The sequence below is a fragment of the Phyllobates terribilis genome, unplaced genomic scaffold (assembly GCF_046119375.1).
Source record: "Phyllobates terribilis strain yellow unplaced genomic scaffold, ASM4611937v1 Scaffold_5__5_contigs__length_657084704, whole genome shotgun sequence".
NCBI lineage: Eukaryota > Metazoa > Chordata > Amphibia > Anura > Dendrobatidae > Phyllobates > Phyllobates terribilis.
The window spans coordinates 1,773,706-1,788,655 of record NW_027362765.1 but is presented as its reverse complement, the minus strand read 5'-3'; the positions used below and the strand labels follow the sequence as shown (position 1 = coordinate 1,788,655).

The window sequence follows — 14,950 nt, the reverse complement described above, 5'->3', positions numbered from 1 at the left end:
CAATAAATATTATTATGAAAAAAAACCAAACAAACAATAAAAGTACACATATTTGGTATCGCCGCATCTGTAACGACCTGGTCTATAAAACTGTTCCACTAGTTAACCCCTTCAGTGAACACGGTAAAAAAAAAAATTAAAAACAAACCAAAAAACAATGCTTTATCATCATACCACCAAACAAAAAATGGAATAACACGCGATCAAAAAGAAGAATATAAATAAAACTGGTACTGCTGAAAACATCATCTCGTCCTGCAAAAAACAAGCTGCCATACAGCTCCATCATCCGAAAAATCAAAAAGTTACAGCTCTCAGAATAAAGCGATGCTGAAAAATAATTTTTTCTATAAAATAGCTTTTATTGTGTAAAAGCACCAAAACATAGAAAAACTATATAAATGTGGTACCGCTGTAAACGTACTGACCCGAACAATAAAGCTACCTTATCAATTTTACCACACCCGGAGCAGAATAAAAAAATGTAAAAAAACACAATTACTGAATTGTTGGTTTTTGTTTATTCTGCCTCCCAAAAGCTGGAATAGAAAGCGATCAAAAAATGTCACATGCCTGAAAATGGCACCAATAAAAATGTCAACTCATCCCGCAAAAAACAAGCCATCACATGACTCTGTCGGCCAAAATATGGCGATGCAAAAACTAGATTTTACAAAATATGTGTCTTTTAGTGTGTGACAGCTGTCAATCATAAAAACCCGATATGATTCTGGTATCGTTGTAATCGCACCGACCCGAAGAATAAAGTAATCTCATCACTTATACCGCACGAGGAACGGCGTAAAAAATAAACGCTAGGGCTGGGGTTGGGGTTGTCCTAATGTTGGGGTTGTTTTTTTTTTCAAAAGTAAAAAAAAAAAAAAAAAAAGATGACGATATGGCAACTAGTTTTGAACGCAAGCGCTCGCTACTTGAGTTTGCATCGGGTGCTCGGGTATGCACTGAGTATCGCGGGTGCTCGAGTCTCCACCCCATATGCTTCGCGGCCAAAAAAACCTTGCGGGGATTGCCTGCCATGCACGAGCGATCCCCGCATGTTTTCTTTGGGGTGTCTAATAACCGTGAAACATGCGGGCGGGGATTCAAGCATTTCACTTGAGCACCCGTGATACATGGTGCATACCTGAGTACCCGATGCAAACTCAAGTAGCGAGCACTTGCGCTCAAGAGTAATGACAACTTATTCAATATGATGACCTAATGTTATCAAATTCTGTGTCGTACCTCTGGGTTCAAAATGTTCACTATACCCCTTAATAAAATCCTTGAGGGGTATAGTTTCCAAAATGGAGTCACTTGTGGGGGAGCTCCAATGTTTAGGCACACAGGGGCTCTCCAAACGCAACATGGTGTCCGCTAACAATTTGAGCCGATTTTTCATTCAATTTGTTAGCGGACACCATGTCGTGTTTGGAGAGCCCCTGATGTGCCTAAACAGTGGAGCTCTCCCACAAGTGACCCCATTTTGGAAACTAGACCCCCAAAGGCACCTATCTAGATGCATAGTGAGCACTTGGAACCCTCAGGTGCTTCACAAATTGATTCGTAAAAATGAAAAAGTGGAAAAAAAAATACTGTTTCATTTTACGAATCAATTTGTGAAGCACCTAGGGGTTCCAAGTTCTCACTATGCATCTAGATAGGTGCCTTGGGGGGTCTAGTTTCCAAAATGGGGTCACTTGTGGGGGGTTTCCACTGTTTAGGCACATCAAGGGCTCTCCAAACGCAACATGGCGTCCGCTAATTATTCAAGCAAATTTTACAATCAAAAAGTCAAATGGCGCTCCTTCCCTTCCGAGCCCTGCCGTTTGCCCAAACAGTGGTTTTTCCCCACATATGGGGTATCTGCGTGCCCAGGGGAAATTTCACAATAAATTTTGGGGTCCATATTTTCCTGTTACCCCTGTGAAAATAAAAAAAATTGGGTCTAAAATAACATTTTTGTGAAAAAAGTTAAATGTTCATTTTTTTCTTCCACATTCCAAAAATTCCTGTGAAGCACCTGAAGGGTTAATAAAGTTCTTGAATGTGGTTTTGAGCACCTTGAGGGGTGCAGTTTTAAGAATGGTGTCACTTTTGGGTATTTTCTGTCATAAAGACCTCTCAAAGTGACTTCAAATGTGATGTGGTCCCTAAAAAAATGGTTTTGTTGGAAAAATGAGAAATCGCTGGTCAACTTTTAACCCTTATAGCTCCCTAACAAAAAAAAAAATTTGGTTCCAAAATTGTGCTGATGTAAAGTAGATATGTGGGAAATGTTATTTATTAACTCTTTTGTGCGACATATCTCTCTGATTTAAGGGCATAAAATTTCAAATTTTGAAAATTGCTAAATTTTCGCCAAATTTCTGTTTTTTTCACAAATAAACGCAAGTGATATCGAAGAAATTTTACCACATTCATGAAGTACAATATGTCACGAAAAAACAATCTCAGAATCAGGGGGATAAGTTGAAGCGTTCCAGAGTAATTACCTCATAAAGTGACAGTGGTCAGAATTGTAAAAATTGGCCTGGTCATTAACGTGCAAACCACCCTCGGGGGTAAAGGGGTTAAAGTCCCCATAGCTCCTTCTCATATCTACTCAACCCTCCTCCTCTAAAACCAGTTTCTCCACCATTACAGACAATCAAGTTTCCTCTTTACTCTACAAATCACACCTCACCACCTGCGAACTTGACCCAATCCGTCCCACCTCATCCCTAACATCACCACAGTCTCCATCCCAACCCTAACCCACCTTTTCAACCTGTCAAAACTGGTGTCTTCCCCTCATGTTTCAAACATGTCTCGATCACACCCATCCTCAAAAAGCCCTTCCTTGACCTATCCTCTCTGACTAGCTATTGCCCCATATCACTTCTCCCCTATGCCTCAAAACTACAGGAACAACACGTCCATTCTGAACTGTCTTCTCACCTCTCCTCTTGCTCCCTCTTTGACTGTTTACAATCTGGCTTAAGACTTCATCACTCCACTGAAACTGCCCTGACTAAAGTCACCAAAGACCTACTAACTGCCAAATCCAAGCGACACTACTCTGTCTTCCTCCTCCTGGACCTGTCATCAGCCTTTGACACAGTGGACCATTCCCTCTTACTACAGACTCTCAGACATTCAGTGTCTCCCACTCACACACCACCTCCTCATCTCGCATCCTATCTGTCGGTGTCCCCCAAGGTTCAGTTCTAGGACCCCTGCTCCTCTCCATCTACACCTTCGGCCTAGGAAAGAGTCCCATGGCTTTCAGTATCATCTCAATGCTGATGACACACAGTTCTACGTCTCTGGACCTGATATCACCTCCTTACTAACCAGAATCCCACAATGTCTGTCCGCTATTTCATCCTTCTTCTCTGATAGATTTCTAAGACTAAACATGGATAAAACTGAATTCATCATCTTTCCACCATCTCACTCAACCCCCTCATCTGACCTATCCATCATAGTCAATGGCTGCTCCTTCTCCCCAGTCCTGCAAGCTCACTGCCTTGGGGTAACCCTAGACTCTAATCTCTCCTTTAAACCACATATCCAAGCCCTTTCCACTTCTGGCCGACTCCAACTCAAAACAATTTCCCAGATACACACATCCCTCAACCACAAATCTGCAAAAACACTAGTGCACGCACTCATCATCTCCCGTCTCAACTACTGCAACCTCCTGCTCTGTGGACTACCCTCTAACACTCTCGCACCCCTCCAATCTATCCTAAACTCTGCAGCCCAACTAATCCACCTGTCCTCCCCACTATTCCCCGGTCTCTCCTCTATGTTAATACCTTCACTGGCCCCTCATTACCCAGAGACTGCAGTTGAAAACCCTAACCATGGAATAAAAAGCCATCCACCCCTTGTCTCCTTCATACATCTGTGACCTAGTCTCCTCTTACTTACACACAACCTCTGATCTTCACAAGATCTCCTTCTCTACTTCCCTGTTATCTCCTCTTCCCACAATCGCATACAAGATTTCTCCCATGCATCCCCCCCCCTACTCTGGAACTCTCTACCCCAACATATCAGACTCTCGCCTACCCTGGAAACTTTCAAAAGGAACCTGAAGACCTACCTCTTCTGACAAGCGTACAACCTGCAGTAACCACCGCTCCACCGTAATGCTGCACGACCAGCTCTACCCTCACCTACTGTTTCCTCACCCATCCCTTGTAGGTTGTGAGCCCTCCCGGGAAGGTCCTCTTTCCTCCTGTACCAGTTGCTGACTTTTATTGTTCAAAATTATTGTAATTATTTTTGCTACGTATACCCCTTTCACATGTAAAGCGCCATGGAATAAATGCTATAATAATAATAATAATTAAATGCTATTACCACACTCCCCTTCAGCATACAATCACGTTAGTACACCACTGGCCAATCCAACAATGTCAAAAAGACTACTGATGATATAATAGGAAAAATAATTAAATAGGGATAGTGTATACCTGTTGTACTGTGGTCTAGAGGCGAAATGGTGATCACACGATTGTGATATGGCTGCGGGTGATGGACTCCCTGGGTGGGCGCATGTCCACCCCAACTCTAGTTTCGGCGGAACCTTCGTCAGGGAAACAGTGCACAAATGGAGGGAAAATCTAGTTAAAGTTAAGTTCACCAATCACGCCGTGTTGGTGACCACAAACGACGCATGCCGCGTCATGGTAGTCAGGGTGACCCGCGGCTTCAACATCATGTGTGGAGCAATGTCAGAGTCACGTACGATTTTTTTGATCGTTTTTTCAGTCCATAGTTCTAATGAGAAAGAGAGAAAGCAGAGCCCAATGCAGTGACAACATGCTCATGGTCAAATATAAGGAGAATAGGGGTGTCCTTATTTTGACCACCATAAACTGAGACAACACTTCCCTTGTCACTGTCCGAGGTACCACAACACAAGTCCCAAAGCCAGATTGTATCTTGGATTATAAGTACATGGTCGGTATAGAACTCTCAGATCAGGTCCTTTAATCATATGATGCCATGTGAAAAGCTAAAGTATGGTGCGAAAAATTGGCCAAGCACATTGTACAGATGGCACTGTACGATGCTTTTGTGTTGTTTCGACCTGCAGGCAATATGGGGACCTTCCTTCAGTTTCAGGATGTAGTCATCAAGGCCCTAATGTTTGGCACTCAGGAAGGTGAGGGTTCCAGTTCTTCTGAAATGATAGTGCCCATATCGTCCCAGGTCAAAAATTTTCCAGGAGAGGCTTCCCAAACAGCAAAGAAAGGAAGATCACAAAAACGCTGCATAGTGTGCTCAAAGAGAGGAATCCGAAAAGACACAATTTACCATTATGAAACCTGCACTGAGAAGCCTGGCCTTTGCATCAACCCATTACTGACATTGTCAGTAATAGTACGTCCCTGTGCCCTGGGCCTAATGGACCAGGTACTTACTATTCTGCACAATGTGATCATAGCTTCTGTGCGGGGCGCTCGCCGCCAGGTGTCAGCTGATTCTCACAGCTGACGATATTGTTGCATTTTATTAGAGCTTTACTGGCCCATGAGTTGAGATGGGCAAACCTGAACAGTACGCTACGTCGCTATCGGCAAGCGAGCAAAAAGCGTATGGCGTCACACCTCCGGATTCCAACGCATGGAATATGTGTCTACGCCCCGTTCGGTTACTGCCAGCTTCACGATAGCCCAATTACGATTACACCACCGGCCAGTTTGAAGTATATTATAGGACTGGTCAGAAATCTGCGTTCTGGTAGCGTATGGCTTCGGGGGAGGGAACGATTACAGAACAAAAGAAACAGGACTATTAAATTTTATATTTAATCCAAAAGGGAGGCAGTGTTTAGGAAAAATTGACAGAGATTTTACAAAAGGAGACAATACAATACATATGCAGTTACACAAAATAATAAGGATTAAGGAAGAAACTTACTATAAGCCCGCAGAGACGATTCACTATAGCTCGAGGGGGAGGAGGCCCACTTTGATTTGAACGTTATCGATTGTGATCCGTTGCTTATAGTCTCTCTCTATACCCCCCCGACAATGAATACTGATCCATCCCCAGTGGATTATTTTATGCTGAAGGGTGAAACCTGCCCACACACCACCTGTGCTGACATTACATGGGCTGGGCTCCAGCCTTCACATTTTTATTAAAATATCTGGCTTTTGTGATAATTTATCGCTGGTTGATCGTAGAGGCCCGAAAGTGATACAGTTTTTTTCTGTTATGAATTTACCTTCCGTTAGAGACCACACACGATATAGCTGCGGTCTGTTAAATAGTTACTTTTGAGCCACAGCTCCCTGAAGGTGCTTACAGCAATGGAAAAATAAGCATATTGTTCCTTAGCTGACCCTGTCACTAAAAATATGGGCCCCATTATTATCGAAAGTATGGAACCTTAGTTATTCCATATTTTGTGTCGGCTCCGGTCCAACTGCAGAGCTCTGTTGAATCCCTGGGAACTAATCTTCCTTGGCTAGATGTACATTTATCACAAGTCTCTGTTAATTGGGTTTGCCACCTCTCTCAGTACTGGGATCTGCTTACAGGCTACTTCGACTGCGAGTGCTAATTGGGTTTGTAGCACCTTTTGTGCTACCATGTCTCCTAGCTACTTCTGCTGTGGGTGATAATTTGTGTACACCCCCACTTCCCTTAACCCCCTCCCGCACCCAAGTCCAGGAATACTCGGGCCATCGGTATGGGACGGCGAACACCCCCAAACCCAGTGACAGTCAGGATCTTCCCAGGAATGAGTTCTTCTATTAACACAAACTAAGGGAGGATGAAGGATGGGGGATGAGGGTAAATTCTGCGCCAGTATCCTTAAGGCCAACAGTAACTGTGTTGCCCACAGTAACCGGTTGTAAGTTCTCCTGGACCCTGCCAACCGCCCCACCCACAAAAAGAATGGCTGCAGTAGGCCTTAGGGCCTCAGATGTGGTGTTCATCTTCTGCAGACAAGGCTGATGTCACAAACATAACACTTATGGGAGTCAAATGCAAGCCACTTCGCCTGCGAGTGCTAATTGGGTTTGTACTTAGCACTAGTGATGAGCGAGCACTAAAATGCTCGGGTACTTGTTGGAATACTCGGGTGCTCGACCCGAGCAACGAGCCTAATGTAAGTCTATGGGAAACTCGAGCATTTTTCAGGCGGCTCCCCCCGGCGGTCTGCAGAGGGCCTAAAAATTGCCCAAATCGATGAGAACAGTGCTGAAATGACATGGGGACAGCATGGGGAAGACCCCTGGAAGGATTTCTGACTCCCAGGTCACTGCTGTCAACAACGTTGTCAAAGTATTACGCCACTTTTACAGACTCACAATAAAACATACAAAAACGAAACCAAAATGGATTTTCCTGGGATATATGTCAAGGAACATCCTTTCCAGGGTAATGACTTGTATAGAAGGCAAAATAAATAACCAAAACCAAAAATACTCCTCCACACCTTGGGCTATGTTCACTTGTAGCGTTTTTCATGCGTTTTTGCACTTTTGTATTGCTTTCAACCAAGATAAATGCATTCACCAGGAAATGTCATTTTTACATTTTACAACCTTATCTGGCCATGTGGTGTGTGACACATCATCAGACACATGCATACAGTGCTGAAAAGTCATGGGAACAGCATGGGGAAGACCTCTGGAAGCATCTCTGACTCCCAGGTCACTGCCTAAAAGCATGCCCATCATAAGTGATCCTTGGCGCATGCAAAGATGGCTCCCGCCATGCACCTGTCATTGCAGACTTGCAACAATCACCGTCCACGTCCTTGTCCCAGTGCAGCGTTCAGTTGTCCCTACCCCATTCCTTGGAATGCAAGCACAAGTATGCAGGCAGCCACCCACCCATCCACCCACAGGCTGCAATACTATACTGCAGCTCTTTGCACTTGAAATATGGCCTTTTAAGCTCATAGAGGTGGAAGCTTTTCACAACCTCATGCCGGCGGCGGCCGGGTGTCCATACTTGGTCCCCAGCCGCCACTATATTTCCCAGTATCGCCTCCGCCTTCCACAAGCACGGGTCCCACAACATTACCCGTTCCCTCCCCAGTGCACTTACTGGGAAGGACCGCCTAACCACAAAAATGTGAATGTGGCCAGGGATGGTACGGAGCCAGTCCACAACTTTTTTTGCTGACAGTTGTATTTAGCTCGGTGAAAGGACTGGCATAGAGGGAAACCATATCTACCCTGCGTGTCATTTCTCCCAGGAAGTCTTGTAAAGCTGCTTGCACTTGAAACGTGGCCTTTTAGGCTCGTGGAGGCGGAAGCTTTTCACAACCACATGCCTCATGCCTCGTGTCCATACTCGGTCCCCAGCCGTCACTATAAATCCTTTCCAACATCTGCAGTGTAGAGTTCCAAAGCGTGGGGACATCACACCAGTCTGTGAGCCGGAAGCTGCAAATGCTGCTGAAACACGGCAAGGGCGGTGGAAGCTGACTTTCTAAAATGGGCACACAGGCGCCGTACTTTAACAAGCAGATCCGGCAGCTCCGGGTAGGATTTGAGAAACCGCTGAACCACGAGGTTAAGCACATGGGCCAGGCGAGCTCCCCTCGCCTCAGAGCCGCCACCAGGTTCCGGCCATTGTCACACACGACCAGGCCTGGCTGTAGGTTCAGCGGTGTGAGCCACAGATCTGCCTGGTCTTTCAGAGCTGTCCACATCTCTTCAGCATTGTGCGGTTTTTCACCTAAGCATATTAGCTTCAGCACAGCCTGTTGCCACTTGGCCGAGGCAGTGCTGCAGTGCTTCCAGCTTGTAACTGATGTGATCATTTCGGAGATGGAGGCTGAAGAGGCTGAGGAGGATGAGGTGCAGGAGCTGTAGACCGTGGGGGCAACCCTGATTGACCTAGGGCCCGCAATACTTGGCGTCGGGAGGACATGTTTCGTCCCAAGGTCCGACTGGGTCCCCGCTTCCACTATATTAACCCAGTGTGCCGTCAGCGAGATGTACTGTCCCTGCCCACAAGCACTTGTCCAAGTGTCCGTGGTTAGGTGGACTTTACCGGTAACTGCGTTGTTGAGAGCAAGGCTAATATTTTGGGACACGTGCTTGAGTAATGCGGGGACGGCACACTGGGAGAAATAGTGGCGGCTGGGGACTGAGTACCGAGGGACGGCGGCCGCCGCAATCAGGTTGCAGAATGCTTCCGTCTCCACGAGCCTAAAAGGCAACATTTCGAGCACAAGCAGTTGTGAAATGTGAGAACTTAGTAGTGTAGCCTGTGGGGCGTTGGCTGCATAATTGCGCTTGCGTTCCAAGGACTGGGGTATGGACAACTGAACGCTGCGCTGGGACAAGGACGTGGACATGCTTCCTGATGCTGCTACTTGAGAATTTGCAACAACAGGTGCAGGGCAGGAGGCATCTTCGCATGCACCATGGGCAGGGGATTGGCTTGCATGCACAAAAGCGGAAGAAGCAACAGTGCCACCCACAGACACTGTTCCTGGACCCGGGGTTCGACCCCCAAAGTCGGGTGCTTTGCTGCCATGTGCCTGATAATGCTGGTGGTGGTCAGGCTGGTCGTTTTGCCACTCCAGCTGATGCTGGCCTGGCAGGTGGTGCAAATGGCCTTTTTGGGGTTATCGGCAGAGTCTTTAAAAAACAACCAGATTCGGGAAGACATAACAGTTGTACTGGCAACTTCCTTCGTGTTTGTGTTACGGGGAACGGTGGCCTGCCTTCTGTCTGCGGCCACCACACTGCTTCTTCCTGCTTGTTGGGGTGCTCTGCCTCCCTCCCCCTGTGTGCTGCTGTCCTCGCTCTGCATGTCCTAATGCCAGGTTGGGTCAGTTACTATATCATCCACCACCTCGTCTTCCACTTCCGCACCCTGGTCCTCCTCCTGACTTTCTGGCAATTGTGTCTCATCATCGTCCACCTCTTGTGACACTTTCCCAAAGTCGCCTTTTTGTAACCATGGCTGCTCAAATATTTGGGCATCGCTACACGCGATCTCCTCTTGCCCCGCTTCAAGTGGACCGGGAGAGAGGCCCGAATCTATAAATGGAAGAGTGAATAGCTCTTCAGAGTGTCCAAGTGTGGGATCAGTTGTCTCTGGGTACTCGGCCTGGTGGGAGGAAGGAGGATCAGGGTGAGGAATATGTGGTCCAGACTCACGGCTACTGAGACTTGACCGTGTGAAAGACAGGGTGGTGGTGGTGGGGCTAAGTGACTGGAAGCATTATCCGCTATCCAACCAACAACCTTTTGACACTGCTCTGGGTTAAATAGTGGTGTGCTGCGGTCGCCTAGAAAATTGGGACAGGAAGGTCAGGCGAGAAGATGTGGGTGTTTGTTGTGGCACAATTTCGGCTTGCCCACGGCCTTGTCCTCTGCATGCACCATTACCATCACGTCCAGTTGCCCGTCCTTTGCCACGTGCCTTGCCCATTTTAAATGGAGGACAGTATCTTCCACGCTCACTACAAATGACTGAGTTTGGAGCGAACTTATATGTGATCCGTGTGATGGAGAAACCAGTTTTAAATACCTGGCCTGTAGGTAAGTAGTTTGATCAGCAAACTGCTGTGAATTGCTTCACTGACACACTGAAATTTTTTTTTAATGGAGGCCAGAAATGGCAGTATTTTCTGACAACGTATATGTGAGCCATGTGATGGAGAAAATACAGTTTTAAATAGATGGATTTTTAGCGCTGTAATATGGAAAGGACCTGGCTGTATTCTGCAGTGCCAACAAGCAAATGGCGCAGAAAAACGGTGTTCTCTGGATTGCTTTATAAGCAAATAATGAGGATTAAGATCCAAAGAAAAGTATTCCTGGCCCTGAGACCTAGGGCCTTTGTATACAAATATGTAACAGCAGCAGAAGGCAGAATTGGAATGGAGCCTCTTGTGCTATATGCACTGCAGTCTGCTATATACACTGCCTGCCTGCCTATATACACTGCCTGCCTGATATCTCTGCAGATGGATTAGTCCTCAGAAGGACTGTTTGTTAAGATGGATATGTGTAATGTACGGTTTTTCTCCCTACATTACCTAATACACAAGCAAATCTCTCCCTGACGCAGCAGCAGCTCCCTACACTCTCTGATCTGGAGTGACTGTGACGAGCATGGCGGCGCCAGGTCTTATATACACCTGATGACGCTGTGCGGCCAGCCAATCACTGTAATGCCCACAACCAACATGGCTATGGCATCACAGTGCATGGCAGGCAATCCTTGCATGTTCATTGGCTCTGTAAAGAGCGCCAAACATGCAGGGAGGGGACCCGAGCTCCCGCCTGAGCAACCCGGAAATACTCGCCGAAATTGTCGAGCACCATGATGCTCGGGCGAGTACCGAGTAGTAGCGAGCACGTTCGCTCATCACTACTTAGCACCTTTTGTGCTATCATTTGTCCAAGCTACTTCTGCTGTGGGTGATAATTTGCATACAGACAGATGGTGGATTGTCAGCTCCTCTCTTCTAACAAATACTATAGGGGAGGAGGGGTGAAAAGTTGGGGGAAATTATTAATATTTTCTTAATACTTCCATGACAACCATCATAATACTTGCCTGTCGGGTTTAATCCACATCAGCAGTCACTGATGTGACTGTTCTACACAACAGCCACTGCGGTCAGGGTCAGCTGCGGTGCCGTGAGATCACTTGGGTTCATCAGCTGAACTGAACTTTCTAACAGCAGCTCAGCACTACACACTGCCTGTCTGTGTCAGTGTGCAGCTGGCGGTCATGTAGAGCAGTCACATTAGTGACTGCTGATGTGGATTACGTCCGACAGTTGATTATTATGGTGTTTTTTTATTTGTTCTCATTTACAATGGACAAGGGCATGAGGCATTAGGTGTTAGGTAAGTATACCTGTGTTGTTTATTTTTAAATAAATGTGTAAAATGTTGTGTCTGTCTCTCGCGTTTTTCTACAAACGATCGTGCGGAATACAAAATGTACTGTGGGGACTCTTTTTCCTGAATCTGGTGTTCATGTTTATTGCCTGTCTATTAACCCCTTTACGACCTTGGGATTTTCCGTTTTTGCATTTTTGTTTTTTTGCTCCCCTTGTTCTCAGAGCCATAGCGTTTTTATTTTTTGGGCAATATGGCCATGTGAGGGCTTATTTTTTGAGGGACAAGTTGTACTTTTAAGCCATTACTAGTTTTACCATATCGTGTACTGGAAAATGGGAAAAAAAATTCCAAGTGCGGTGAAATTGCAAAAAAAAATGCAATCCCACAGTTGTTTTTTGTTTTTTTTTCTTTCCACGTTCACTGGATGCTAAAACTGACCTGCCATCATTATTCTCCAGGTCATTACGAGTTCGAAGATACCAAACATGTAAAGGTTCTTTTTTATTTAAGTGATGAAAAAAATCCAAAGTTTGCAAAAAAAAAAAAAAATGGCGCCATTTTCCAAGACCCGTAGCGTCTCCATTTATCAGGATCTGGGGCCGGCTGAGAGATTATTTTTTGCGCGCCGGGCTGACGTTTTTATTGATACCATTTTAGGGTAGGTACAATGTTTTGATCGCCCGTTATTGCATTTTATTGTAATGTTAGTACATCCAGGAAAGGCAACTGTTTATAACTCAACTCTGATGTAAATCTACTTAACTCTATTGATTCCGCTGACAAATTCAAGAAATTGTTCACTCATCTTTGACCAGATGATACAGGTGCATCTCACTAAATTAGAATATCATCAAAAAGTTAATTTATTCCAGTTCTTCAATACAAAAAGTGAAACTGCTATATTATATAGAGTCATTACACACAGAGGGATCTATTATATAGAGTCATTACACACAGAGGGATCTATTATATCGAGTCATTACACACAGAGGGATCTATTATACAGAGTCATTACACACAGAGGGATCTATTATATAGAGTCATTACACACAGAGGGATCTATTATACAGAGTCATTACACACAGAGGGATCTATTATATAGAGTCATTACACACAGAGGGATCTATTTCAAGTGTTTATTTCGGTTAATGTTGATGATTATGGCTTACAGCCAATGAAAACACAAAAGTCATTATCTCAGTAAATTAGAATAATTAACAAAAAACACCTGCAACGGCTTCCTAAGTGTTTAAAAATGTCCCATAGTCTGTTTCAGTAGGCTCCACAATCATGGGGAAGACTGCTGACTTGACAGATGTCCAGAAGGCAGACACTGACATACTCCACAAGGTCCCAGATTTCCAATTTTCATTTGGAAATCAAGGTCCCAGAGTCTGCTTGAGCTCTAGTGTGAAGTTTCCACAATCAGTGATGGTTTGGGGGGCCATGTCATCTGCTGGTGTAGGTCCACTGTGTTTTATCAACACCAAAGTCAGCTCAGCCATCTACCAGGAAATTTTAGAGCACTTCATGCTTCCCTCTGCCGACAAGCTTTTGGGAGATGGAAATCTCATTCTCCAGCAGGACTTGTCACCTGTACACACGGCCAAAAGTACCTATACCTGGTTTAAAAACAGTATCACTGTACTTGATTGGCCAGTAAACTCGCCCGACCTTAACCAAACAAAGAATCTATGGGGTATTGTCAAGAGGAAGATAAGAGACACCAAACCCAACAATGCAGACGAGCTGAAGGCTGCTATCAAAGCCACCTGGGCTTCCATAACCCCTCAGCAGTGCCACAGGCTGATCGCCTCCATGCCACATTGATGTAGTAATTGATGCAAAAGGAGTCCTGACCAAGTATTGAGTGCATTTACTGAACAGACATTTCAGCTTTTAAAAATATTTTTCAAGCTGTTGTTATCAAGTATTCTAATTTACTGAGATAATGACGTTTGTGTTTTCATTGGCTGTAAGCCATAATCATCAACATTAACAGAAATAAACACTTGAAATAGATCACTCTGTGTGTAATGACTCTATATAATATAGGAGTTTCACTTTTTATATTGAAGAACTGAAATAAATTAACTTTTTGATGATATTCTAATTTTGTGGGATGCACCTGTATATTAATGATATTTTTATCTATACCCCAATATATGAAGGCCACCACTTATGATCATTCCTGAATATTGTAGATTCCTCCCACCAGCATAGGAAAAGGTTTTCATATGAGGGGGCACAGAGGCTCCCCATCGCAGTACCCCTGAGCTGGTGGAAGTACTTCCTATCAAAAATAAAGAAGTTATGAGTAAGAGTGAATTTTAGAAGATCCTCCATGAAGTCATTATGTCTGCTACACTCTATTGATCTCGATTTCAAGAAATGTCTTACTCCTCTGATACCATCCTCATGCGGTATATTACTCTACAAAGCCTCGATATCTAGTAAGGCCTGCTCCCATACATGAATGTATACATGCTCGAGGGTCTACATGTAGGGGAGCAGGCAAAGGGAAAACCAACTCTAGAGGGATTATTCCAACTGCAAGACCTCAGGCGGTACTGGGGGAACATTATACTGTGTGGGGGGCATCATACATCCTGCATAAGGGGCATAATGGGGGCATTACACTGTGTGGGGGCATCATACATCCTGCATAAGGGGCATAATGGGGGCATTACACTGTGTGGGGGCATCATACATCCTGCATAAGGGGCATAATGGGGGCATTACACTGTGTGGGGGCATCATACATCCTGCATAAGGGGCATAATGGGGGCATTACACTGTGGGGGCATCATACATCCTGCATAAGGGGCATAATGGGGACATTACACTGTGGGGTCAGTAAAGGGGTCCTGTACTATGAGAACAATACGTTTCCTCCTTCCTGTCTCCATAGTTGGGTCGTATGTATCTATTACAGGAAACAGAACAAAAACCTTATGATTCTTATAAAGGGGCAACACAAGACCCCAAAAGAGTCTCCGTGCTGAAGGGGTTAATGCCCCCTGCGCCCAGTAATGGGGTCTCCACATACCTCCACCTGCAGAGCCGCCACCACATATATGGCTGCTCTGTGCGCACAGGAGCTGTGATGA

General features: G+C 45.2%; 1 protein-coding gene across 1 annotated transcript in view; it reads right to left on the bottom strand.

The window, feature by feature from the left end:
- Positions 1-14,950, bottom strand: part of LOC141271694 (gastrula zinc finger protein XlCGF66.1-like) — a 24,427-nt gene extending 9,477 nt beyond the window's left edge. The window contains exon 1 of the mRNA XM_073681764.1: positions 14,890-14,950. The gene's annotated coding sequence lies outside the window, so the exon portion shown is untranslated. The remainder of the gene's footprint in view (positions 1-14,889) is intronic.